General features: G+C 43.2%; 1 protein-coding gene and 1 pseudogene across 1 annotated transcript in view; both read right to left on the reverse strand.

Moving 5' to 3' along the window:
• Nucleotides 1-27,873, reverse strand: part of PLEKHM3 (pleckstrin homology domain containing M3) — a 207,057-nt gene that overhangs the window by 128,623 nt on the left and 50,561 nt on the right. The window lies entirely within an intron of this gene.
• Nucleotides 9,374-12,025, reverse strand: LOC139032137 (transcription factor AP-2 gamma pseudogene; annotated as a pseudogene).

The raw sequence follows: 27,873 nt of genomic DNA on the forward strand, positions 1-27,873 counted from the left end.
CAATAAACATCAGTAAGCATTTGCTGAATGCTTTAGTAGATCCTACCGGGCTTATTATTCTATAACTTTTAATGACTTTATTATTATCTCCTAGATACAACCTAATACATAGGCAATATTAAAATACACAAGCGTGCTTTTTAAGAAAGCATATAGCCTACAAATGTTTATATCAACCAGGCACACAGGTTCAAAGCTTAACAGGCTGAGGGTTCAACTCAATAAGCTAAATAGCCTCAGCACTTTGCACAGGTGTCCAGGCTCATAAAAGAGAAAGAACATGGCCAGGGTTCATACTTGTTTTAGCTGAGATACAAGCAGCAGCACATAAACTCCTCCCTCTAGTTCTTGGGTGTCTTTACTTTTATAACTTATTTAGAACCATGCTCTCCTCCTTTTGATGCTGAAATCACCCTACAAAAATGAATATAACAGAATACCTCATTCAAAATGAGGTAGAAAGCAGAAAAGCCCTGAAAGAGGAAGTCTCAAGCATATGTCATTTGTGGCAGCTTACTTTATATAGCCAAGCACGAAGAAGGAAGATTTTCTCCTTGTCTGTCAATAATCCAGCCAATGAGAAGCCACCACAATCACATACCCACCGTCCTCCAATGAACTTTCCTTCAACGCAGCCCCTCCCAGTTTCCCCTTTCCTAATAGAATTGCTCCTCTGCACTGTTCTCCAAACTTGCTTATGGTTCACCATAGTTTGCATGTTCCAAAGCAATTCCTCTGCTATTCCCAAATAAACTCAATTTTGGGCACTAAACTCAACTTTTTTGTTTTAAAAGTTGACAGCTTCTAATGACCTAAGTTTTGACTTCTCCCTGTGCACAGGAGTCTTCTGGATACACGTGTACGGGCAAGCATAATTCTAGAGTCACGTGTACGGGCAAGCATAATTCTAGAGTCAGGAACCCTGGTGGCTCAGATGGTCAAGAATCTGCCAGTAATGCAGGAGACCCAGGTTCGCTCCTTGAGCTGCGAAGACCCCCCTGGAACAGGGAATAGCTACTCACTGGCAACCCACTCCAGTATTCTTGCCTGGGAAATCCCATAGACAGAGGAGGCTGGCGGGCTACAGTCCATAGTGTTGCAAAGAGTCAGACATGACAGAAGCAACTAACACAGAGGCAGGACGCTTGCTCTTTCCTACGGGAACATGATGAGCCTGACCTATAAAACTCCCCAGGCAGCCTTTCCTTACCACAAAATAAAGGAGTCAGCCTAAACCAGTGGTCTGCCAAATTCAGTGAGCATCAGAATTTTCTAGAGATGTTTGTGAAAAATGTAGTCCCTCTCAGCCCCAACCTGGCCCCAGAGATTCTGACCCTGTACATCTGGGGTAGGGCCCAGGAATTTGCATTTCTACCCAACCAACCACCACCAGGGACTGTGGTGGGTAAAAGCTGGGGAGAGTTCCCTGATTTCTAGGTGACTGCAAAAGTCCCTCCATGCTCAAAAGTTCTGATTCTAATTAAGTGAACGGCAGAGGGAGGGTAGATTGCGAAGTGAAAAGCTCATAATTTGTCACATAGTTTACTTTCTAGGCTTCTAAACTCAACATTTCAAATTCTTAGTCAATTTTCAAAAATTTACTATGTAGTAACAACAGTTCATTTTACCAGTGTTTTTTTCCAGCACATTCACTGAGAAACATCTTATTTGACTTAGAAAGAATTAAAACTTTTAATCTCCAAATCCAATGTAATCTGTCATTGAAAGAACACAGGATAGTCAGGAAAGATTAGAGTCCAGTAAGTGGCCTGGTGTAGATTCATTTTCTAAAAAATAACAGATACCATTTATTTGAAGAAGGATATACCCGTTCTTTCAATTAACTGCAAGATTTCCTGCTTTAATATCCTCCTAGCAAATTGTGGACTGAAACTGAAACAATTCCCCATAACACCCTGGGATTTTACTCTATCACTATGAGGTTTTCAACCAGAGGCGGGGCGGGAATGTATTATCTTAATAATGACCACTAGAAAAACACATTTTTTGGAGGAGGCCAAAGCTGGACTCTGACAAGGAACCTTCTGAGGAGGAAAAATAGAGCTGCAAAGCAGAGACAAAAAAATAATTAACCGAAATAACTAATTAGAACTTATTTACATATTACATTTTCATGTACTTTCAAACAGACTTTTCAACAATGTTTCTAAATTAAAAGGCATTTGTAGTAGAGAACACTCCACATGTAGGATCAAAGTAAATACATTCTTCCCCGTCTCTTTTTGAAACTTTTCAGAGAGTGTATTCAATTCATAGGAACAAAAAACTATCTCACAAGAGAACCTACTGCCCCTTTCTTTTTTTTTATTGCTTCCCACCCCACTTCAATCTTTAATGAACACATGTTCTGAAGAGCTTAGCTTCCTTCTGATACACTTTGGGAAACAAATGTCACTATTTAACCAAAATCCTATTTGCAGCTTGTACAGTCCATTTCCCAAGGGGCCTTTCACTACAGACACCCAAAAATGTCTGTTGCTGGGGGCTGAAGCAGAAATGTTGGCATAATTCTCCACGAGGGCACAGTCTTTCTTCTAACGAGGGTACCTAGTTAGTTCATTTGGCTGCAATGAGGTGTTACTGAGGCTGAGATCTTGAGACGCCAACCAACCATCTCCCTCTACTTCCTGGCTCCCGGCGACAGCCCTCTTTGCCCCGGCCGGCAGGTGGAAAATTCCTGGGCACAAGAGAAAAGTAATGAGGTCTGTGCCTGGACCCAGGTGATTCACTAGTGAGAGAACTCACCCAAGGCATTCTAAGTGGAGCCAGCCTCGCTACCCTCTCCAGCTCATTTGGTAGGGGAAATCCAGGACTTTGTATTGGGAAGGAAGAAATGCCCTCAGAAGAGAACAGGAACAAACAGAAGACAAGGTGCCTTTATAAAAGAGAGAAGAGAAAGAGGGTGCACGGACGGACTTTCATTTGCTCTGTTAAAATAGAAAAAACAAAACTGGCAAGTTTCGTTCCCTCTTTTACCGGGCGCAACGAGTAAGGACTGATGCCCTAAGAGCTGAAGCAGCCCAGTTCCTGCCTCCTCCCTCCCCCCAGGTGTTCTCTGGGGGAGACAGTGAGCCTTGGGAAGTGCTGGGCAAACATGGATTGAATGCCTGGAGCCTAATCAAATGTCCTAAGAATCAGATTTTCTAAAATTAAGGAAAACAATAGGACTTCCCTGGTGAGCCAGTGGTTAAGCTTCTACTGCAGGGGGCAGGGGTTTGATCTCTGGCTGGGGAACTAAGGTTCCACATGCCTCCAGGCATGGTCAGAAAACAGAAATGGGGATTTCAATGACTTATAGTTTTATAAGAATTAGGGGGAAAAGGCATAAAGAACTTAGCTTTCCTAGCTTACAGTCTATAACCATTGGCTCATTAAGAAAACATCAAATAATCACTTTTTAAAAATAATATATCACACTTGGTATACAGTAGAAAATTCTGTTTCACGAGCCTAGCATTAGCATAAAGCTGGGCACAGTGTTTAAACAAAGGCTTGCTGGACACAGGGAAGAAGTGATTTTTGCAAGGTAGCTTTGGTGTACACTAAGGGAACTTGAGGGCAAGAGAAGGGGTGACAGAGGATGAGATGGTTGGATGGCATCACTGACCCAATGGACATAAGTTTGAGCAAACTCTGGGAGATACTGAGGGACAGTGCTGTAGTACATGGGGTCGCAAAGAGTCAGACATGACTTAGCAACTAAACAACAAAAAAAGGGAACTTGGAGCAAAGCACCCTGGCCTCCAGACTTGCATCCTCCACTATCAAAGGGGATGCAGCTGCCAGGTGAGACTGGTCACATGTGTGTTCACAAGTTAACACAGGTGGAACCAAGGCTGCAGAATTCTACATAACTGCAACAGAAGAGGACAAAGGTAAAGGACACTGAGAAATACCTCCTTAGAAATAAGTGATGCAAAACTTCATCCTATCTCAAGCACCTAGGTTACTCTATATCTTTGGGACCAGGTGGTGACCCATAAAGTAGGAGACATCTACTTAGTCATAAAATCAATTAAGACAAGAAATACTTGGATTGGAGAATCGGCACATGAAACAAATGGCTCTGAGTGTGCATTTTGTCTGTTATAACGAAAATAGTACCTATAAGCATCTCAAATGAAACTAAAGGAGCAAAAGGGGAAATAAAGAAAAATTAAAAAAAAAAGAAAACTCAATTGTGTCCCTCCTCTAATTTCGCATGTGAATAATATGAGATGCTGCTGGTAGTCGCTGTCTTATATGGTCTCACTTTGGATAGTATGCTGTGCTCAGTCATGCTTGACTCTTTGTGACCCCGTGGACTGTAGCCAGTCAGGTTCCTCTGCCCACGGGATTATTCCTGCAAGAATACTGGAGTGGGTTGCCATTTCCTTCTCCATGGGATCTTCCTGACCCAGGAACTGAACGCATGTCTCTTGTGTCTCCTGCATTGGCAGGAGGGTTCTTTACCATTAGTGCCATCTGGGAATCCCCTGAATGGTGATACTTCCAAATTGTATTCTCCATAAGGTTTTAAGTCCTCTGGTAGGGAATTCCCCGGGAGATGAAAATGTCACGGTTGGGAGGGAATACACACACTCAAATGTAGTCCTGAAATGTACTGGCTGCTTTCTTCCAACACTATTCTGAAAATCATTTCTGTTCATGAGAAAAGAATTTTCGTCCAGTGGGCTTCATTTTATGTTTGTCTATAAATGACTTGCATGGCACTGAGAGATTGTAAAGAGAAACTGTCACTCATTGTTGGCCAAAAATCTGACTCAAAAAGTTGGGCTACAGAGTTAGAGGGCTAACACATGTTAAAACGTCTAAGTAACACTCGGAGGGAAATGTTCCTACTGTGGCTGACACATATTTAGGATAATTTAAGCTGGCACTTGTAGCGTGGACTGTAACTGTTGCTAGGACAGCTATATCCTTAAGTACACAACAGAAGTAAATAACTCCTCTCATACAAAATGCATGTACCTAACTAAGGAATTTTCCTTTCAACACAGCAAGATGGCAAATGTTATGCCTGTAAGGCATGAGCACTGCACCTGGACACAGTGGGTGTTCAGTGCACATTATATTGAGAGCCAGACAGAGGAGACCAAGACCCAGAGCCATCAACTGTTCAAGACAGAGGTCATCTACAAGTTCAATCATATGTTACTTGACTATATTTGGAGGACAGTGGCAACCAAAGAGAGATCTTTAAAAAATCTAATCTGAATACTAATTGGTTTAAAATTTTTAAGTATTCTAGGGCTTCCCTGGTGGCTCAGTGATAAAGAATCAGCCTGCCAATGCAGGAGACAAGGGTTCAGTCCCTGGTCTGAGAGGATCCCACATGCTGCAGAGTAACTAAGCCCGTGAGCAAAACCCACATGCCACAACTACTGAAGCCTGTGGGCCCAAGAGCCATGCTCCTCAACAAGAGAGGCCACTGCAATGAGAAGCCCACACACAGCAACGAAGAGTGGCCCCACTCACCGCAACTAGAGAAAAACCCACACAGCAACAAAGATCCAGTACAGCCACTAACATAAACATATAAAATTATTAAAAAAAATAAAATAAAAGCATTCGCCAAGCTGTTAGCTGAGTGTTTTTTTTTCCACAATGAAATATTTAAATTGCTAAGTCAGTTTCGATTTGCATGTTTTATTAACAGAGCTAGAAGTACTATATTTAAGTAAGAAATGAAGCGAAAAATCATGTCAGGTAATTACTGCGGATTGAAAATATAGGCAGCACACCTGGTGGTCTCATGGATCTGTCTCTTGTTTTGACAATGTCTGGATGGAACAGATGCTGGGATGCCCCTTCTTCCTACCTCTGACCACCTTCCAACCTCCTTTCTAGTTGTGACTGCTGGGACCCTCACCATCCTCTGCCTCCAGGACTGGCCAACGCTGGTTTTTGTGGTTAGCGCCTCACTGCCAACCAGATTCATCAGAATTATTCCAGCGAGGTAGAGTCCACTGTCAACTACCTGGTCGGCCTCCTGCACCCACGGCTCCATGGGCGTCTGCACTGCGTCACTGTGGCTCTGGGGTGCGCGAGTCACTTCTTCTGCCAGGTGGCTTGGGAGAAGCACAAGGGCGACGACTGTCTCTTGAAGATGTAAAACTAGCTCGGTGGCTGCACCCTCTTCCAGGACATGCAGAGGCCCTCCCAAGATCAGTGGTATGAAACCCTGGAGAAGACCCTGAACTGGGCCCGGTGGCATCTGCGGGCCCTGGGTTCTGTCCGCATAGACCTCTGCCTCTGTGATGTCATGGAGAGTCACTCCCTGGATGAAGGGGTGAAACTCATCAAGGAGATGTGCTGCACGTGACTAGCCCCTGCAGGTGGGGCTGGGTGAGTGTCTCTTAGGAGGCTCACCCTCTGGCAGGACTAGGAGCCTCAGAGTCCTGTGGGACCCACCTGCATGCCTCTGGTGTCAGGGCTTCTGGCCCCTGCAGTCACTAGGCAGATTTTTTTTTTAGCCACCCTGGAGATCTCTCTTGAGCTGTGGACCAAATGGAAAGAAGAAAGCTTTTGCAGGAAAAAAAAAAAAAGAAAATAGAAACTAAAGACTTTCTTCTCTTGGTAAACTCTATGTTTATTTGTTTAATCTCATGGCATGTTGTTATTAAGATTATAAATCGTATGAAATAAATTAATAAATACCAAGTAGACTCCAACTCAAGTTGAGAAGTGTCAAGATTTATTGGTCTTTCGGGTAAACAATGATTGAGAACCAAGAGTCAATATTTAGTCAAAATTTATCTTGAAAGGCAATAAATCTTGATTTTTGCTAAGGCAAGTTAAGTAAATATGTGCACTGTTCAAGAGATTCTGACTGCTTTTCTATCTACTAAATAGCTACACTGAGTTATAATGATCTGTGACATGGATTTGCATTTCCAAAGAAATGTTTTGAGCTGAGTTACTTTTATTTTTTTTAATGATAAGATGTTTCAATTCCAGTATTTAGAGTAGTGTAAGATAAGTTTAATAATGAAATCTTATAAATTCAGCACCTAGTATATTTAAAGCAGTCTAAAGTTAGTATTTTTTCATACTTGTTTTCCTCTTCAGAGTTTCTCTTTAAGTTCTATGCCTGTCTGCTCTTTCCATAAAGACTTTTGAGAAAATGGTAAGAAATTTAAACTGGAAAGAATAAATAAGCAAATGGATAAACAAATACTGACATAATGCTTACTATCGATGTATACAAGGTTTTGTTTTAAGCACTTTACACGCACACACATTCATTTAATTCTCATCATTCTGTGAGGTACGTATTATCCCCATTTTATAGATGAAGAAACTGAGACAAAGGGTGGATACAGTAATTCTGTTCATGGTTGTACCTCTAGTGGAAAAGGCAGGACCTAGATGAAGTGCCTGATTTAGCACTTAAATCAGTCGCTCACTTCACTGAGCGACACCAATGAACGATACAGGTGAATTTTCACATGGTCATCTCCAAGCGGAAGATATCACAAAAACTATCTCCTTGTGGATGACAATATGACAAGCACAGAAAGCATGAATCAATTATATGCAAGAACATCACTGAGTTCATCAATGCATTGTGCCTTGGACCACTCAAGCATTAGCATCTCCCCTGAATATGAAAGGTGAAGCGGGCAAGGATACAGATCTGTAAGGTGGCAGGCAGAAGACAGCAGAGATGAGCAAAAGAGGAAGCAATCATTCTAATTGTGGCAATTGATGAAGGCTGTGTAGACATGGGGGCATTTGACTTTGGCTTTGAAAAGAAAAAAAATACATTTTGCAAAAGAATGGTTTGAGTCAGAAAAATGGTAGCTTGTTTGGAGAACACTGACTACTCTAGTTGTCTGAAACTCACTGTGACTAGAGGGGTGTTGGGAAAAGAGCTTGGAACAATGAACTGAAGCTAGAACATAAGACTCCCGCATGCTCAGGGAGAAGTCCTTACTAATCAATCCAGGATGAGTATTAACGAGTAAGATAAAGGAACAACTAGAGTTAGAAGCAAAACTACAACCTGAACTTTGGAAAGATTAATTGACAAGAAAACAGTGGGAGGGGAGAGAATCAGTTGATAAGTCACTGCCTCAGCCTGAGCTTAGGCAGGCAGGGAGATAAAGAAGTAGTGGGAGATAAATACTGCAGTGAGAGATAAAGTGCAAATGATTTGGTAGGTGAATAACGGGAAGAGCGTGGCAAGGGGATTGCCAAAAGACGCCCATGACACTCTGAGCCTGTGATGGTTATATAAGAAATCTATCAGTCAGAAGGGGCGGGTGGTTTACATGAGAAAATGCTGTTAGAAGCATTAAATTAAAAGAATAGTTCAGGAGGACTTTCTAGTAGTCCAGTGGTTAAGACTCTTCACTTCCTATGCAGGGAGCCTGGGTTCGGTCCCGAGTCAGGGAACTAAGATCTCACATGCTGAATCTTGACCAAACAAACAGAAATTTAAAAAAAAAAATTGTTTTTAAATAGCTTAAAAAACTTGAACTAACAGATCAATTAATACCTAAAACTCAGCCAGTTGAGAATAATTCACCTCTATAATACAAATCAATTGGAATTCAATCTTTTGTTTCTTGTGACTGAAAGCATCTGATATAGTTACACTGAATGATGGTTGGTGAAAGTTCTATTTCTATAACCTACTACTTTTACTTCTGAGCCTTGTGGTTCAGACAGTAAAAAAATCCACCTGCAGTGCAGAGCATCTTGGTTTGATCCCTGCGTTGGGAAGATCTCCTGGAGAAGGAAATGGCAACCCACTCCAGTATTCTTGCTGGGAAATCTCATGGACAAAGGAGACTGGCAGGCTACAGTCCATGTGGTCGCAAAGAGTCGGACATGACTGAGCGAGTAATACTTTAATAATACTACTTTTCCTTAAACCTACCCAGTAAGAGGCTGAGGTCTCATTAGAAACCATTCAGTTCAGTCGCTCGGTCATGTCCAACTCTTTGCGACCCCATGAACTGCAGCACGCCAGGCCTCCCTGTCCATCACCAACTGCCAAAGTCTACCCAAACCCATGTCCATTGAGTCGGTGATGGCATCCAACCATCTCATCCTCTGTCATGCCCTTCTCCTCCTGCCCTCAATCTTTCCCAGCATCAGGGTCTTTTCCAATGAGTCAGCTCTTCGCATCAGGTTGCCAAAGTATTGGAGTTTCAGCTTCAACATCAGTCCCTCCAATGAACACCCAGGAATGATCTCCTTTAGGATGGACTGGTTGGATCTCCTTGCAGTCCAAGGGACTCTCAAGAGTCTTCTCCAAATCAACATGGATTTCAGTAGAAGACACTACTTTATAAAGAACTGAGGAAGAGCTGAGTGAGGAAGAGGAGACAGTTGGTTGCCCTTGTTTCTTTTTTTTTTTTTAATCGAGAATACTTTTTATTATACAGGTTTCATATACACAACAATTATTTAGGGAACATTTACAGGCAAGGAGTTCAATTCCAAAACTCCATTTTCACCCACACGCACTGTACCTCGCACTGTACCTCTTCGGGGGGTCAACCCAACAGGAACAAGACAAAGTTATTGCTTTGTGGACAGACAGTTTCAATTAAATAAGAGTCTTCCAGAGTCAAGAACAGAGCTGAAGATCCTCTTAACTCTTAATACTCTGTGTACATACGAATAAAACCTAAAGATGTGTCTTAGATTACCCCATCACCTTTAAAAGTTAATATTAAAATCGAATCCCATTTCAAAAAGTCATAAGAAGTGCACCCATATTTACAGACCCCATTAAATTATGCATAAATAAAATCTGTACACTCAACGCAGTTTCTCAAAATACAGAGCCTCCTCTGGGACTGGGGGATGACAGACAGCAAAAAAAAAAAAAAATGCTCCATGCCTACCCTTTTCAAGTTTCACTAAGATGTGAAATAAATATGCAAAATAAAGCTTCCATACCTTAAAGGAATATGTCATTTCAAAAAGTCTCCTCCTCGAAGAGTTAACTTTCAAAGTTTTTTTTTTTTTAAAGAAAAAACATAAAGTCATCAGCAGGCTTTGTTTCTACAAGTTTCGTAAAACCCGAAGGGCCCCTTTGAACAAGGGGTTTTAAAGTGTTACAGATGCCACCTATTAACCAGTTGCTAGGTGGACAGAATCCTTGCCTCCTATCGGTATGCAAGACAAGGCTAAAGAAACTACATAAATACTTTTACCTCAACACTAAAAGTTATTGTTGATCTGAATCCCATCAATTTGACCTTTCAACAGCTGAGTGAATGTGAGTTTTTGTTAGCCCGGGGATTTATTTAAAAGGTTCGAAAACTTGTAGCACCACTTCCAGAGTAAGGAAGATTGGGGTTCCAAAAAAATAAAATATAAGCTTAATGAGTGAAGAACCAGTACTTCCAACATCTCGTCCAGAGTTAAGGAGACGCTTCAGCACTCCCTAAACACTAAGGAATCCAGGAGGGCACGTGAAGAGCTGGAAATCGACGGAGGCCCTCTCTCAGGGGAAGGTGGGTAACAATGCTGCCCCCCCAGGTAAGTGGGGTGCCCAGTCTGTCCTGGTCGAGATGATCTGGGAGTCCTTTTCCTTCCAAACTCTTCGGCCCTTGGTCCACCACCCCCTCATTTTACTTCCTGTGCTTCTCCAGCTTCTCCAGGGTTTTGCTAGAATCGGCTGGGCTCTGGTCTCCGGGATTCATGTAGGATTTGTCTATGACTATCAGGGCCTCTTTTATGTAGTTCTGCACAGCAGACACTGCAGCGCAGATGGCCTGGCTGCCAAACCTGTGGGTAATCAGGCTGAAATGAGACAAGCAGTTCTGAATGTTGGTCTCCAGGACTGGGGTGGGTCAGTTATTCCCTTTGGGAGTTCGGTCTTGATTGAGAAGATCTGTAAATTCTTTACACACTTGCTGTGCGGCCAGCAGCATGTTCTTCCTAGTTGCTATCTCATTCCGCCCACCGAGATGAGGTCTGGTTAAATACTCAGCCACAGATTTACTAGGAAATTCTGCTTCACAGACATAGGCAAAGTCCCGAGCCAAATGAACTGCCTCACCTTCCACAAGAGACGTCAGGAGGGTGACGTGAGCCGCTTTCCGTCTCCCGGCTGGAAGATTCAACCCAATCTTATCCAACTTCTCCCGCAAGGACCGGCCACCATTTTTAGACTTGGCTCTTCTGAGAACACCTCCCAGTAATGAGGCATTTAAGCACTCAGGCGGGGACAGCCGCCTCTGGACTTCAGCAACTGTCACTTTGTATTTAGATGTACAGCTGAGGAGGGACAGTCTTCCAGGGACTGAGCAGAAGACCTCACTGGGATTCATCACAGCCCCCACCAGCTCCTTCTGACAAGGGAGACTCAGGGGGTTCTTCGTCATGGAAATAGGACCTTTGCGAATAACTGTCTGATCATGCAGAAGTAGGTGCTGGTCGTCCACATTCTGCACCTCCTCCATCGGGTGTGCCATGTCGTGGAGCCCCAGGTGTTCGGCCAGGCCCGCGGCGTCCAGGGCGTGAGAGTGGGGCAGTAGCAGGTCCGAGCGTCGGTAGGCCTCCCTGCGTGCGCTCACGGCACTGCCGTCCAGTCCGGAGAGATGGGGCAACAGGCCGGCCGGGCGCCCGTGGTGCGAGGGCAGGCCGGCCCCCTCCTGGCTCTGGCGGCCCGGCCAGGCCTGCTGCTGGCTGCCGGTGGGCGCGGGCTGGTGCAAGGGATTGATGGCAGCGGCGTACGCCTCTCCAAGGTGCGAGTAGGGGTCGGCCGACTGAGAGTAAGCCAGCTGCTGGTAGGGAGGCGGCAAGTAGGGGGGCGGCTGGTATTCGGCGACTCTGGTATGGGAGAGGGGCGGCGCGGGGCTGTAGAGATGCTGCCCGGCGGAGGAGAGGTGAGGCAGGCGCGGGTTCCCATTGCTGCTTGCGTCGTGGCGATCCTCGCAGTCCTCTTCATACTTGATATTATCGGTTATTTTCCACAACATGGCGTCCGGCGTCCCCCAAAACAATCGCCAGTTAAATCCAGGTTCCCCCCACCCCCCGAGCGGTAAATCCAAAATCGGGGTCAGGGTGGCCAGGCGTCTGCAGCCGCCCCCGCCGCGCGGGCCTAGCTGTTCGAGTCACTGGGCGCACATCGGCGGCTCCGCGATTGTAGATGCTGCCGCCGCGGGTGTGAAGACCGCTGCAGGGGACCTGGAAAGCCGCGCCCGCACTGTGTCCCTGCCCTTGTTTCTTGAGAGCAGTGGTTCTCTACTAGCGGAAATGTCTGTCCCAACAGGGAATATTTGTAATGTCAGGACATTTTTGGTAGTCACAAAAGGGTGAGTGGGGGTAGCTTCTGGCATCTAATGAATGGTGGCTAGGGATGTTGCTAAACATCCCTCAATGCACAGGACAGCCTCCTACAACAAAAGGCTGTCTGGTCCCAAATGTCAATGGTGCCACGACTGAGCACACACGCATGCCCTATGTAATCACTCTTCTCTACAAGCGATCAATATACCATCTATTATCTTGCTGTTGTTGGTCACTAAGTCATGTCCAACTCTGTGACCCCATGGACTGTAGCCCACCAGTCTCCTCGGTCCATGGAATTCTCCTGGCAAGAATACTGGAGTGGGTTGCCATCTATTAACAGGGAGGAGTAAAAGCCCTTTCACCAGCTCTGCTCTCCTGTCTAAAGAGAATGATTCATGCTGCTGAGTCTCTTCAGTCCTGTCCGACTCTCTGCGACCCTACGGACTGTAGTCCACCAGGCTCCTCTGCCCATGCAATTCTCCAGGCAAGAATACCGGAGAGGGTTGCCACGACCTCCTCCAGAGGATCTTCTGGACCCAGGGATCGAACCCACGTTGAATGTGTCTCCTGCATTGGCAGGCAGGTTCTTTCCCACGAGAGCCAACTGGGAAGCCCAGTTTACATGAGAGGCGCCTCCAAAAAGAGGTCTTGTCCACACTACACCACCGTCTACTAGACTACCTGATAGTTATACCTCCTCCAAGCCTGGGGCTCATCTCCATAAATTACTCCGCTGGTGAAACACTTGCTACCAGTAACTCTTATTTGAAAAACAAAGACAGAAACAGAAGGGGCCAGACTAAGTGGATTATTTTAAACATGCAGACAGCCGGTGGAGAAATAATGCTCCTCTGTCGTGGTTTACACAGTGTCCCCTCCAGTTCTATCTTAACCCAGGATCTGTCATTGCTAAATCATAGTTATTACTCTAAAATGTAGGTTTTAGAACCTACGATTCCTACCAGCGTGTAAACAGATGGCTCCATGTATATCAGTCTGGATTCCCCATTTGGCAGCCCTGCAGTCCTAGACAGACAAGTGGGGGGTCAACCTCGCCATCCTCAACATTAACAAGGTGAACATCAGGCTGGGTTACTTGGAACTTATACGCTAAAAGCTTTGGGGGAAGATATCTTCTTAAGTAAACCGTCTTACTGGAATGTTTCTCTGGAGCATATATAAGCCTGAGGCCCAAGGAAATCAGTCACACCGATGCTATCTGATACTGTTAAAAAATTTTTTTTTTGTTCATTATGAACTTTTGGTGTTAATTTTTATTTTTAAATAATATTCCATTAAAATAATGTTTATCTCGGTTACCGAGGGTTTTGGTTTTCTTTTTTTTTTTTGCATTTCCTTAAGCTTTACACCTCAAAAGAGTGCCTTACTCTCCTCATCCTAGTCACGGCCCTGCTCTGAATCCTTTTTTCTTCACAGAGGATCCATCATGTGCCCCCAATTACGTTGTTTACAGTGACTTCGCCTGGTATTTAACATTATATTAAGCCAGCACTAATTCTTTCTGTGATTCCCCGGTTATATCTCTATTATGATTGCTTGGAAAGATCAATAACCTCTTATTGGCTTAGAGGTTCAGATTATCTTTCAGATTTACTTGAAAAGCACCTTGTCCCTTCCTGATTTGTTTTAGAACCTACATTTCCTTCCAGCACGCATACAGAAGGCTCCGTGTGCATCGGCTCCATCGGCCTGTAGCTTCTGTCACACACACTGTCCCATCAGGGTCCCCTCCGAGTTCTCCTTCACAGCCCTCCTCATTCTTAATGCCTGCTTCTCTCTGCTTATTTTGTGAGAGTCTTCTCTCTTTGAACTTTACAGTATCTTTAAAACACAACCTTTCCTCTTCCTTGCTAAAACCTGTGAAGAAGCCCTGACAACATCTCTTATAGCAATTTCTACCTGAGCTATTTTAGTAATGACAACAATTTGATAAAATTAAAGTCATGAGAGTGGATCCGAGCAGTACTAGGAACAGCCTCAAAGTGAAAAAAAAAATCACTTTCATCAGCTTCAAGTCCACGCTTGAATTCCTTCATTTTTACCTCGAACCAAATTCTTTGTGTTCCAGAAGATTTAGGAACTGCCTTAGTCTACTTTCTTCCTGTATTCTTTTCCCTTATGTCTTCTTTGTCTTGCTTTCCAAGTTTTTCTGTCTCTCTAAAAACAAAGATTTGCAACCACCGCCAAGACTAATCTTTTAACTATATGGTTCTTAACTACATGGTTTGCATTTGAAGAAGATGGGCTGCTGGTGTCAGGATATTTAGAGTAGGTAGGCAAGAGAACAAAAAATACCTACGACTCAGAAGCAACCACAGACAATACATAAACAAAAGTGTCACTGTGTGCCAATAAAACTTTAATTTATGGACACTGGAAGACACACAGATACACACAACACCTACAAGTGAGAAATGCCTATTCCTAGGTCCTCATGTTGCCATTTGAGAGGAACTTCCTAGAGCAGTATTCCCAGCTTCTCTCCCCATTGCTCAACCAGCCCTCCTCACAGATAAGGAAATGAGGTATCTGAGCAGGGAGTTCAGAAGAAGGACCTTGGCATGCTCAGCTGGCCTGCAGCAAGCAGTTTTTCTGTTGGCTGTGGCAAGAGGACATGGCCTTAGGGACTCCAGTTGTGACCATGTGAAGAAGTCTCCCTAATTTAAGATTCCCTTAGACAACACTACATGTGATCTGTGAGCAATGCATGCAAGAATCTTGATCACCATCCTCCTGACCCCTAGAAGCAGAATGAAGAAGTATGATTTATTAACTCTGGAAAGCCTCAATATGGATGACGGCTCAGACAGACAGCATCCAACGATGGGAGTGGGGAGGAAAGAGGCAGAGAATCAGGAAACCACAGTATGTCTGTAGGCGGGTGAAGATTATTGAGGGGAGGGTCATGCAGGACAGTTGGACTCAAGGGGTAGCCAGGAAATCCCCCACATAATTGGACACCTTTTACTCAGTTAAGATTCTTCATCCTAACAATGGATGATAAACTTCATTTTTTTCAAAGTTTCCCATCCACTTTTACATCATAAGAACATCCTCCCTCATATTTTCTGGGGAAAAAAAAATGCAGTGATAGATAATATTTAGTACTTTAAGTGCAACTGACATTTTATAACATTTGAATTGTACATAGTCAAGACAGTTTAATCGTCCCTCAAGTTATGGTGTCAAAGCTGCTGACCTGCAAGATGGTGACAGGCTAGCTCGAGGCTGTAAGATAAATCAGCCACAGGGCTGTAAACAGAAGACTGAGCTCTTGTGCTCCTAATTTATTACTTATCCTACTGAGTCTGGATCCTTCCCAGCCCCCAGATCACGTGTGTCTATTATTTTGTCTGGTCTCTAAAAGTCTGGGGGTTGAGAAGAACATCTTTACTGGGAAAGGAAGAAAGAGACCAAGGCTTTCAAACTAAGTCTCTCCTCTGTGTCAGAGGTATGGGCCTGGTGATTTAAGGAGGAAGTGGTTTTTAGCAAAGCTTTTGGTTCAGCCACACGTGATTTATTTACATTACTGAAAAAATATGGGCAAGACACAACCCTCGGTACAGACCTGGTTAGAATGACTATAGTTAATAATATTATACTGTATACTCGAAAGTTGCTAAAAGAATAGATGGTAAAAGTTCTCATCACCAAAAATAAGTAACTATGTGAGGTGATGGACATGTTAACTAATCTTTTTGTGACAATCATTTCACGTTACACACATATATTAAATCATCATCTCGTATACCTTCACATTACACAATGTCAACTATGAATTATGCCTCAATAAAGCTAGAAATAAAAGAATGTGATTTTCACTCTTTTGGAAGCTGATACAAGGCTACATGTCTTTGGTTTTGAAATCCTGGCTCCCATATCTAAAAGTGGTGTATAGCATAAACTGCATTTTCAGTTAAAGGTAACATATAAAATTAATTTTGTTGATCATCTTTATAATAGCCGTTTAAAAAGGAAACACTCTTATTTTAAACCAGGGTGTGAGAGCGGTACCTGGTGAGACAGAAGGGATCACAAAGTCACTGGACGTGTCCATCAACCCCCCACCCTGAGCTGGGGCTCTGGGAGCCAGGCTGGGCAGCCCAAGACTGGCCAGTTTCTTATTTGCTTCTGAAGCTGCTTGGTCCCAGAGTGACCCAGGGAGATCCCACCAGAAACCTCCCCTACCCTGGCAGATGCAGTCAGTGCTGGAAGGCACCCACCAGCGGCGTACCAGAAATGAGGAAACAGGTTGAGCAGGCCAAGCCTTTCTCATTCTCTGAGGTGTATGCTCAGTCATGTCTGACTCTTTGAGACCCCATGGACTTAGCCCACCAGGCTCTTCTGACCATGGGATTTCCCAGGCAAGAATACTGGAGCAGGTTGCCATTTCCTACCCCAGAGTAACTTCCTGACCCAAGGATCAAAACAGTGTCTCCTGCATCTCCTGCATCAGCAGGTGGACTCTTCACCACTGAGCCACCAGGGAAGCCTGCTCACTAAGAGGCAACCACAATAGCACTCACCCTCTTTTCATCCAGGCTCCATTTTTGCAGTAGAAATGGCCCACTCAATATTCTGAGCTGTTGTAGGATAATGAATTATCTGGTCTTTCTTCCTTGTTCCTGGCAGCGAGCTCCTAAAACCCTTGGAATTTCCTGAGTGACACAAGTATCTTTATTATTCATAAACCCCGTGGATCACAACTGAGTTAATGCTAGTGAGGTAAGTCCTGGTGGGCCACTAAATAGCTTCAGGATGGGGTGAGGCGGTGGTTACCAGAAGGATCAACCACAGAGTCAGAGACCTGGGACTAGGAGTCAGTGTGACCTCTGGGAGGGGAATGGGACTAGAGATTGAGTTCAATCACAAAGTCAGTGATTCAATCACACATGCCTGTATAATGAAGCCCCCAAAAGAACTCTGGACACTGAAGCTCTGGGGAACATCCTGGCTGATGAACACATTGGTGTGCTGAGAGGGTGATATGCTCTGATTCCATGGAGAGAGGAGGGCAAGGAAACTCCTGTGTTTAGAGCCCTCTCAGACCTTGCTGTCCCAGTCCCTCCATTTGGCTGTTCCTGATTTTATCCTTCCTTAACAAAAGTGTAATCATAAGTACTGTCATTTCTTAGTACCCATAGGGTTTCGGCTCCAGGATCCCACTATGGATAACAAAATCTGCAGATGCCCAAGTCCCTTAAATAATAGGATGTAGTATTTGCATGTCCTATTATAGTACATAATCTATACACAGCCTTCCATGCACTTTAAATTATCTCTATATTACTTACAATCCCTAATGTAAATGCTATGCAAATAGTTGCTGATACTTTCTGGATGTATTAGATTAGCATGATAGCAGAGGGAATTAAAAAGGTCCTGAGTCAGTCTGAGGGGTTGGTTGGGGAAGGTGTTCTTGAGAAAGGGGTATCTAAGTAGTGGCCTGAAGAATGAGTTGGGGGTTAATGGTGAGGGTGGCAATATTCCAGGGAGAGGCAACCACGCATGGGAAGGCTCTTGGGCAAGCGCGAAGGAAGTGGTACATATAAGAAACAGGGTGAAGGCAGAGTGGCTGGAACCCAGGGAAGGGGAGAGCGACAAGAGGGCAAGAGGTGATGGTCAGGAGGTGGGCAGGGGACATATCACGAGGGAGTAGCTGTAAAGATGCCAGTCTTCACGTCAAAGGAAGTGAGAAGCAACTGAAAAATGGTGTAGAAAGGTCTACCAGGGTCAGTCTAAATTTTAATAAGATCACACTCACTGCAGTTAAGGTAAGATTTGGAAAGGTTAGAATGGAAGCAGGGAAGAATTTCTTGGTGGTCCAGGGAATTTTGTGTTTTCACTGCTGAAGGCCCAGATTTGATCCCTGGTTGGGGAACTAAGATCCCACAAGTCACACCTTGTGGCCAAAAAAAAAAAGATTGAAAGCAGAAAACCTGGTTAGGAAGCCACTGTAGTCATCTATGGGAAAAATGACCAGGCTAGGAGAAAAGACAGTGAGGTAAAAACCATTCTCAAAATTCAAACACTAAATATGCCAAATATAAAATGAAAACATAACATTAGAGTGTCTCAAAGGAAAAAAAAACCCCAAAATGTGGGTCAAGGACTTGAGCTAATCACTTCCTTCATTTGTAGTCACCACAGGGTAGAACCTTAACAGAACATCATTATAGTTTCCAGGATATAATGAGGATATGAAAACCTACACATGATCAGCAGATTGATATCTCAGAGGTATCAATGGTCATAGGTAGAAGAAACAATTAAAGGAAACATACCTATATAACCTAAAGAAAGCTGAAATACGGCTCAATCCATTCTGCAGGCTAGGTTGGTGGTTTCTCAAACTTTGCATGTGTGTAAACCAACTGGAAAGCTTGTGAAATCTCTAGCCCTGATCGGAGAGATCCTGACTCCAGCAGGTCTTAGGCAAGAATCCAGCCAGGGCACCTCATATCACGCTCATGATTTGGATGCAAATGGTGCTCCAACCACAGTTTGCGAGGTGCTGGGGTCCTGCCCTCAAAAAAGTGAGACATAAGTCACAGGCCCATGAGTCCAAGAGTGGAGGTGGGTGGAGTCAAGGAGGAAGAACAGTCCAGTTTACCCGCAGGATAAGAATGGGTTTGGGGAGAGTGGTCATGAAAGGCTTGGAAATAAGTCTCTAGGAGTATAAAGGGCTGTTCACACCTAGAAGTCTTCAACAAAGCACAATACAAAACTGTACCCAGAACACTGGCTGTTACCCGTGATCTCAGGGCACAGGGCTTTGTAGGCTTGCTCCACTTTATATCTGAAACATGCAAAGGAGTTTCCTTTGTTTTTAACTAACATAATTTAATGAAAACATTTTCTATATTAGAATGTTTCAAGGTATAAAGACCTGTTCATAGCCATATTATCTAGGGTCCTCAATTTTGGAGACTGTATTAGGCCCATGTCTGTTGAATGAATGGTTGGAAATATTAATGCAAGAAATAAGTTGGCACTACTCTATTACCCAATTTCCTTATTCAGAGATATATGATAAAATGGCAAGTTTTTCAGTTAAGAATATTTCTGCTTTTAGGCAGTATAATGGAGTTTAGAAAACCTCTCTAGTACCTCTTATTCTTAGGACTTCATGAAAAGCTTAGTTTTTCAAGGAACTTAGCTAGAAATTAAAAGAACCTACCCCAGTCTCTCCTAAAACCACACCTAGACCAATTTCCCTCCCAGTGAAAGGTCAGTAAATAGAAACTTTTAACTCAACGTAGAGTCCAATAGTATATTAACACTTACTTTAGAAGTTTAGCCGGAAATGAACACACGATGAGAACAATGTTAACCATAAAGGAAGCTACAAAAAGGGACAAGAACTTTCCAGACCAAAGTATAGCAACAAAGACTAGGAGAAATGAACAGCTTTTTTTAAAAAAGATAGCACAGCTATGGTCTATGAAGTTCAGGAAGGTCTATCAAAAGATCCCTATCTTCTGAAATTCAAAATGATTTTATTCTTCTGAAACATATCAAAGACAACATGTGACTTCTATGATGAGAATACCAGGAATAAATCAAAAAAGCAAATTTATATCCTATAAAATCAAACGGCCTACTTATATAAAGTGATCAGATCTCTCTGAATTTTAGGATGTGAAATAGTTCAAAACCCAAATTATATAACATTCTTCTTCTTCCATAGTCACAGTACTATTTCAGTGTGTATTCACATTCTTAATATACATTTAGTTTTATTGAAAATGAATTTCCTGGACCTAGAAACTTAGACTGCGAAAGAGTAATTTATCCAATGACAGATATCAGAATAAAAAAAAATCCCATCTCCTGTCTTCTTAGTCAAATGATGTGTCTAATGGTTTAAATACTGTTACCCAAAGCAAAAAGGTATTGCTTATTAAATGAAGTTTAAATGGAGGACCACATTAATTTTCTCTAATCTTCTATAGACATTTCAAAGAACCACAAGATGAGAGATAAAAAGGGACCATACAGAGCAAAACTGTCCCCTCTAAAGGAGCCCAGACAGATGGAAGTGTTGGAAAGATACTCAAAGACCTTCAGCTGCTAGAGTTACTCATTCAGTTGGCTTCCGGCTTTCAAGTTCTGTGAGGACACATAATGGGATTATCTTGTTCGCTATGCATCAAGCACACTACATAAAATATAGTAGAAATTCAATAAATATTTGCAGAAGGGCTGAATTAATACACCTCTTCATCCTGCAGAGGAGAAACACGTAACTCAGACAAGTTAGAAGACTGGCCTTGAGGCCAACGTTCCAGACCTTTTGGTCTCATTGGCCAGGACTCCTGCCACTCTACTCATTTTCACCCATGGCCATCAAACCCTCTTCAATAAGGAAAATCCATTCTATTCTGTGCATTTCTGTTACTTTGACCCAATGGAACTACACAAAGTAAGCCTATTTTTCTTCTAAATGGCAGCCTTCAAATAATGTGGGAACAAGACAGGTCCTCCCTATTCTAGGTGACATTTGTATGGCATGGTTTTTTAGTCCCTTCACTATCCTATCCAGTGTCAGTAGATGTGGCTGTTTGTTCTTCCAAAGCAGCATCCATAACTGAAATTTTCAGGAGCACTCCGGCCACAGTGAGGATACGTTCTCTTCTTTCTGGGCCTGTTTTGTGGTTGCACTTTGTGTAGCCACAACAGCACAAATGCTGGCTTCCCCAGGGCCTCATCTGTATGACCACATGAGCTGCTATTAGATTAAGTTTCTCCTCTTTCCATCTTTGCAGCTGATTCTCTGAACATAAGTATAGGACTATCTATTGATCCCTACTAAATCTCATCTGTATGACCACATGAGCTGCTATTAGATCTAGTTTCTCCTCCTTCCATTTTCACAGCTGACTTTCTGAATATAGGTATAGGATTATCTATTAATCACTATTAAATCTCACCTCATTTGGTCCATTCCCCTAGCCATGTTTCAGAATCTTGACTGTCACTCATCACATTAGTTGTCCAACCTAGTTTAGAGATAACTGCAAATTTGGTACGTAGGCCTATGATATCTTTATCCAGGTAATTATTGTCCTATGTAGACAAATATTAAAACTAGATAATTCTTACATATAGACAGCATATTAAAAGGCACAGACATTACTTTGCTGACAAAGGTCCATATAGTCAAAGCTATGGTTTTTCCAGTAGTGATGTATGGATGTGAGAGTTGGGCCATAAAGAAGGCTGAGTACCAAAGAACTGATGCTTTTGAACTGTGGTGTTGGAAAAGACTCTTGAGAGTCCCTTGGACTGCAAGGAGATCAAACCAGTTGATCCTAAAAGGAAATCAACCCTGAATATTCATTGGAAGGACTGCTGCTGAAGCTGAAGCTCCAATACTTTGGCCACCTGATGAGAAGAGCTGACTCACTAGAAAAGACCCTGATGCTGGAAAAGGTTGAAGGCAGGAGGAGAAGGGGACAACAGAGGATGAGATGGTTGAATGGCATCACTGACTCAGTGGACATGAGTTTGAGCAAGCTCTGGGAGATGGTGAAGGACAGGGAAGCCTGACGTGCTGCAGTCCATGGGGTTGAAAAGAGTCAGACACGACTGAGTGAGTGAACAACAAAATTCTTATATAGCATTTACTATGTGCCAGGTTATGTGGGAGATCTGGGTTGGATCCCTGGGTTAGGAAGATCCCCTGGAGAAGGGCATGGTAACCCACTCCAGTATTCTTGCCTGGAGAATCCCCATGGACAGAGGAGCCTGGCAGGCTACAGTCCATGGGGTCACAAAGAGTCAGACACGACTGAGCGACTAATCATAGCATATGTCATGTGCAAGGCACTGTTTCAAGACCTTTTAACCCATTTTATTCTTACTACAAACTTATGGAGTAGATGTGATTATTTTCTCACATCTGAAATTTTAAAATGAAGGTACAGAGAGGTTAACTAATTTACCCAGAGTCACAGAGTGAAGAGTAGATCTAGGAACTTAGCCAGTCTGATTCCAGGGTCCTAGCTCTTAATTACTAAAGTATGCTGCTTCTCACTTTTTTCATGTATCTTTACTAACAACATTCTAGGCTGAAAGGAATTTGTTAGTCAATAATCCTTGGGTAAAGCTGTCAATCATTCACCATTCACAAAACAACATTATTAAAATCTCTGATAACCTAAGTTTCTCCGTCTTGAAGGTTTTTTACCAAATGCTTTTCTGAACACTAAGCATGGATCTGACCTAACTGTCTAGTAATCCCTCACTTTCCTTTGTGCATCCTCAACCAGACTATAATGTCCTGGGGGTCTAGGCCACATCTATGCTTCTCTGGTATCTCCTATCTATCGCACCTACTACATAATGAGCACACAATAGAAATTCAGGTTTTATCTTTGATAGATGATAAGGAAATGGCAACCCACTCCAGTACTTTTGCCTAGAGAATTCCATGGACAGAGGAGCCTGGTGGGCTGCTGTCCATGGGGTTGCACAGAATCGGACATGACTGAAGCGACTTAGCATGCATGCATGCATTGGAGAAGGAAATGGCAACCCACTCCAGTATTCTTGCCTGGAGAATCCTGTGGACAGAGGAGCCTGGTGGGCTTCTGTCCATGGGGTCACACAGAGTCGGATACAACTGAAGCGACTTAGCATGCATGCATGCATTGGAGAAGGAAATGGCAACGCACTCCAGTATTCTTGCCCAGAGAATCCCGGGGACAGAGGAGCCTGATGGGCTGCTGTCTATGGGTCGCACAAAGTCGGAAACGACGGAAGCGACTTAGCTCAGTAAAAGCTGAGATGATGGTCCCCTGAGATTAATTCTCCAGGAAACAGATGGAGAAAGTTTAAAATGGAGGAGTGAGGAGAGACACTCCTTTAGCACTTTAGCTTTCAAGTTCTCTACAACAGGGTTCTCTGACATGAACACAGCCATGACGTGCAGGTCTCCAAACCACTGGCAAGACCCCTTTGTCTCCCAGTCGCATCCAGCCCCCCATACACTTCAGGAGGGGCAGAAGTTCTAGATATTTGAAGAGCATAGCATACACCACACTCCTACTCCCATATCCCAAGGTACCCGGAAGAGCATGTGTGTGGCATACATGAAAGTGTTAGTCGCTCCACCGTGTCTGACTCTTTGGGACTGAAGCCCGCCAGGCTCCACTGTCCATGGGATTTCTCAGGCAAGGATACTGAAGTGGGTAGCCAGTTCCTTCTTCAGGGGATCCTGCCGATCCAGGGACCGAACCCGAGTCTCCTATACTGCAGGCAGACTCTTTACTGTCTGAGCCTCCAGGAAAGCCCCTACATACAGGAGGGGTTTCATAAATGCATGTTGAAATAAATCCTCCACTGAAACTCCACTTATGGATTTTACTATCAGAACCCCTCCATGGTGCTAATCAAGGTTGGGCAAATAAAACTTAGCCCTCCAGCACACACACAAAACGAACTAGAGATTTCTTCTCTGGGAGAGAGCAATCAAATACACTCAAAACCAAAATAACTTAGACAATACAAAGTTCGACCCCATGGGCTATACAATCCATGGAATTCTCTAGGCCAGAATACTGGAGTGGGTAGCCTTTCCCTTCTCCAGGGGATCTTCCCAACCCAGGGATCGAACCCAGGTCTCCTGCATTGCAGGTGGATTCTTTACCAGCTGAGCCACAAGGGAAGCCCAATACAAAGTGAGATGGTAACAATGGACTAAATAGTTCTCATTACTCCAAGCTATTTATGTTTTGAGGGGCACAGCAGTCTTCCTTAATTGTTTTTTTCTCTTCCAATTGGCTACCTGCCTATTCCTTAAGTCAAATAAATCTTCACTGTATTACCATTCCAAATAAGTGGGAGACATGTTTGAAAATAGTAGTAAAGAGAGGAATTGGAGCTATCAAGGAAAGTCAATTTCTTTTTATTTCTATCTCTCATTTCCTTAGGAGGTCTAGCACTTTGGCTACTACAGATCCCCTAATTTTTCACATGGGAATCAAAACAGATTTTTGGCCATACTGGAATTTGTTTTTTCAAGAACGTAAGTAATAAGCTGTATACCTTTCCTATTTGGCACTTAAAAATACTGTACAGAACTTATTTTACCTAGACTCATGCAGAATCAGCTCCCAAATCCAATTTCTCTTTTTCTTAAGAATTGCCATTCTGCATGATTTACTCTGAGGCCAATAAGTAACTAACTGTGCCCAAGTCAGAAATATTGCTTACTTCCAGACTGGCAGCTATTTAATGAATAATTAACCACTCCATACTTTCTATCAGGGATGCTTGTATTACCAGGGTAAAGGTATCTTTTATGTCCAAACGATGCCATAAAACAGGCCTTTGCCAGAAAGACGCCCTCATTTATCACATGAAATGCCATGGGGTATTAACAAGGTCGATACTGTTTGTTTAATATATTTTGCTTTCATAGGGGCTTGAAATGATTTGTTTTTGCAGCTGTAACAGAGTTAAATTTGGGATTTAGCTTCAGCTTAGCTAGCTGAGCATATATAACCAGAGGCTATTAATTATCTGCCTAGAGGCCTTTGGTCATCTTCCCACCATTTACAGCAATCTTAGGGTGCTGAATTACACCACAAGCAGCCATGTTCTATCCTAAAATAATCAATCCTGGCTTCTCAGGAACTGAGGGGAGATTAAATAATTCAAATTTTTATTTCTTATTCTACAACACCGCCCCCACCTACACACATAAACGTGCACAGATTCTTAAAGTTGAAAGATTAGCTTCAGACATCCGTTCCCACACACGAGAAACTAAAAAAAACAACAAACAACAAAAAAACCCCCATTTTTCTGAGCTTAAAGCACCAATAATCAGCCCTCTTCCCCTTTTCTCTCTTCTCACACTGCTGTTCTGCCTTAAATGGACCAAAGGGAGAGGAGGAAGTTTGCTCGAAGATAAACTTGTCAAAAGCCTGTACTACAATTCTAATTCCTCACTACCTGTTTGTGAATGTCAGCTGGGAGCAACTGCTCAAAAGCTTTGGGGTGAGGGGGGTGGAAAGCAAAGGGGAGAGAAGGGGAAAGAAGGGGTGGGGCAAAGAAACTGGAGTGCAATTCAAACAAAAATGAAATCACACACACACACACACACACACACACACACACACTCAGACACACAAAAAGAGGGGGAAAAAGGCTCCCCCCACCTCAGGTCCTAACAACATACTTCTTTATCAGAGGTTCATTGTCAATCAATTAGCCGAGGCAGCAGGGGTCTGTGAGGTGGGGGCGCCGGGGGAAACAATGGGCGGCCCTGTTGTATTACTGTTTAATCACTTTTGCTAAATAAATAGAGCAGCCCCGAGGTGCTGTCATGTCAAGGGAATTTATAACAAAAAAAAAAAAACTTCATTTTTCATTGGTCATTCCTTTTTTCCCTTCAGGACAAGAGAGGGTTATTACTGTAGCCTTAAGTTCCATCTTTGTGTTTCTTGCCTTTGATTTCCACTCGGACCCTGCCACTTTCTGGCACTAATTTGTCAGGCTGGACAAAGAGAGGATTTGTACCTCCTCTAAGGTCTCAATTAGGAATGGCTTCTGCTGTATTATGTGCCATTCAGAGAGGACACAATGCCGGTAATTACAGGAATTTGCACTAAATGGCTGAAGAATTCACAGCAAAACTCCCCCCACCCCTTGGGCTTACCCCTCCCAAGGGCTGGGGGGGGGGGGGGTGGTGGTAGAAAAAAAGGAAAGCAAAAAGCTCTTAATGCCAGAGAGATGTAATCACCAACAGCAGTCCTAAGAGGTTAAACAGCAGCCCAAGGAGTAAAACCATAAAAACTGACAGTGTGAAATGGTGGAGGGGACCCCCCTCAGCTCACTCTTTTTCTTGCTGTCTCTTCTGTTCACATTTTCAATTTTGGTTCACAATCAAGAACACTGCCCCACAGTGGGCCATCCGATTTCACCTCCAAATGAGTGTTGCCATCTCTTGCCACATCTCTAAACAAGGCTCTGAGCTCTTTCATTAGAACACTCAACTGCTATGTTTCTTGACTGTTGGGAAATTACAGGAAAAATATCTGTATATATCACTGCCAGGAAATCAAGTATCTGTTGAGGGGAAATGGGTATGTACACATTTTCTAATTCCTGAAGAAAACTGTGCTACTGCTTTATAATCAAATTTATACAGCATTTTGTGAATGACCTCATTTAGAACCACTTACAGGTACATACCCCATAAATATTTTAATAAGTTGCACAGTCATTTGTTTTAGCATTAATATTTTAACACTACAGATGCTCTATTGCCAAACATAATTTTGAATCCCAACCAGTGACTTCATTAAAGAAGCATTCCTTAGTTTCTGCTAAAGTGCTTCTATAAAGTTGTACTAAAGCACTAGCAAATTAAGTGTTCCTAAATACCACTTTCCTCGTGTGCTCCTTTGCCCAGGAACCTTCTGGGACTTCAGAGTCAAACATGAAGTTCAACCTTATCAAACTGCCCTTTTTTGTGGGTCAGAAAAGACACAATGTTTGCAGTTTCACAGACTTCCACTTGGCACCACCTCTGACAGCTCCCGAATCTGAACTATGGGCCTGGCTTCCCCAGCTCCATTCACAGTTGCCATTTGGCATTGGTGATGAATCTGGTATTGGTGATGAATCTGGTTAATGTCGGTTTCCCTAGGAGACTGCAAGTTCCCTGAGGGCAGGGACCATGTTGGCTTCCTCGCAGCACTGACTCCTCCAGGCACATCTGAGGTTCAGGCATGTGGTCAGAAACTCAGCACACAATAAATGGCAGAATGAATGGAAGAATTTAATTTTCAAAGGCACGTTCTCAGAAAGAAGGAAGAGTATGTGTAAGGGCCTTGGAGCCATGAATGAGCAAGAATAGGTTACAGAATAGCAGGAAGACCACTGTAGCTGGGTTTCCTAGCATCCATGGAGCTGGAGAGGGAGCCATGTAACAAACCACACATAATCAAACACAACTATAAAAAGTTCAAGCGCATGTTAAGAAATAAACAGTTATGTGCAAGCATGTATTTTCAAAACCGTAACCTCAGGCATTTGGGGATGGTCAGGGTCCATTTTCTCTGCCGGGGCTCTTTAAGTTTCTAAAAAGGATATAGAAAATTCTTCACCTACAGAAAGTATTCAGTGAAATGAGGCCAACTGCACCATTTTGTAGATTTAAAAGCCAACATCTGTGGCTCACCCGAATAGCAACCGAATGACATCATGATAAAGACCTGCTCAGCGCAATCTTCCACTGTTAAAGTTTATTCATCAGGAATATTTAAAGGGGGAGGGACCAAGTGGACATAAGTACTTGTAGTCTAAAGAGGCCCACTTAAACAGTGAAATACTGTGAATTAGCTTCTCCCCCAAAATGATAGAGAAAGCCAAGATTCAACTAAAAACAGTTTATTGGACTTTTTGACAGCTTGGAAGGTAAACATGCTATATGCAACCAGCTCTTTGACTGAATGCACGTTTGTATGAAGATGAAAAGCTAGGGGACCCAAGGACTAAATGCACAAACAGCTGGTTTAGATTAACTGTGTTTGTGAGAGACATAGGTCAATTTTT

The sequence above is a fragment of the Odocoileus virginianus genome, chromosome 30 (assembly GCF_023699985.2).
Source record: "Odocoileus virginianus isolate 20LAN1187 ecotype Illinois chromosome 30, Ovbor_1.2, whole genome shotgun sequence".
NCBI classification, from domain to species: domain Eukaryota; kingdom Metazoa; phylum Chordata; class Mammalia; order Artiodactyla; family Cervidae; genus Odocoileus; species Odocoileus virginianus.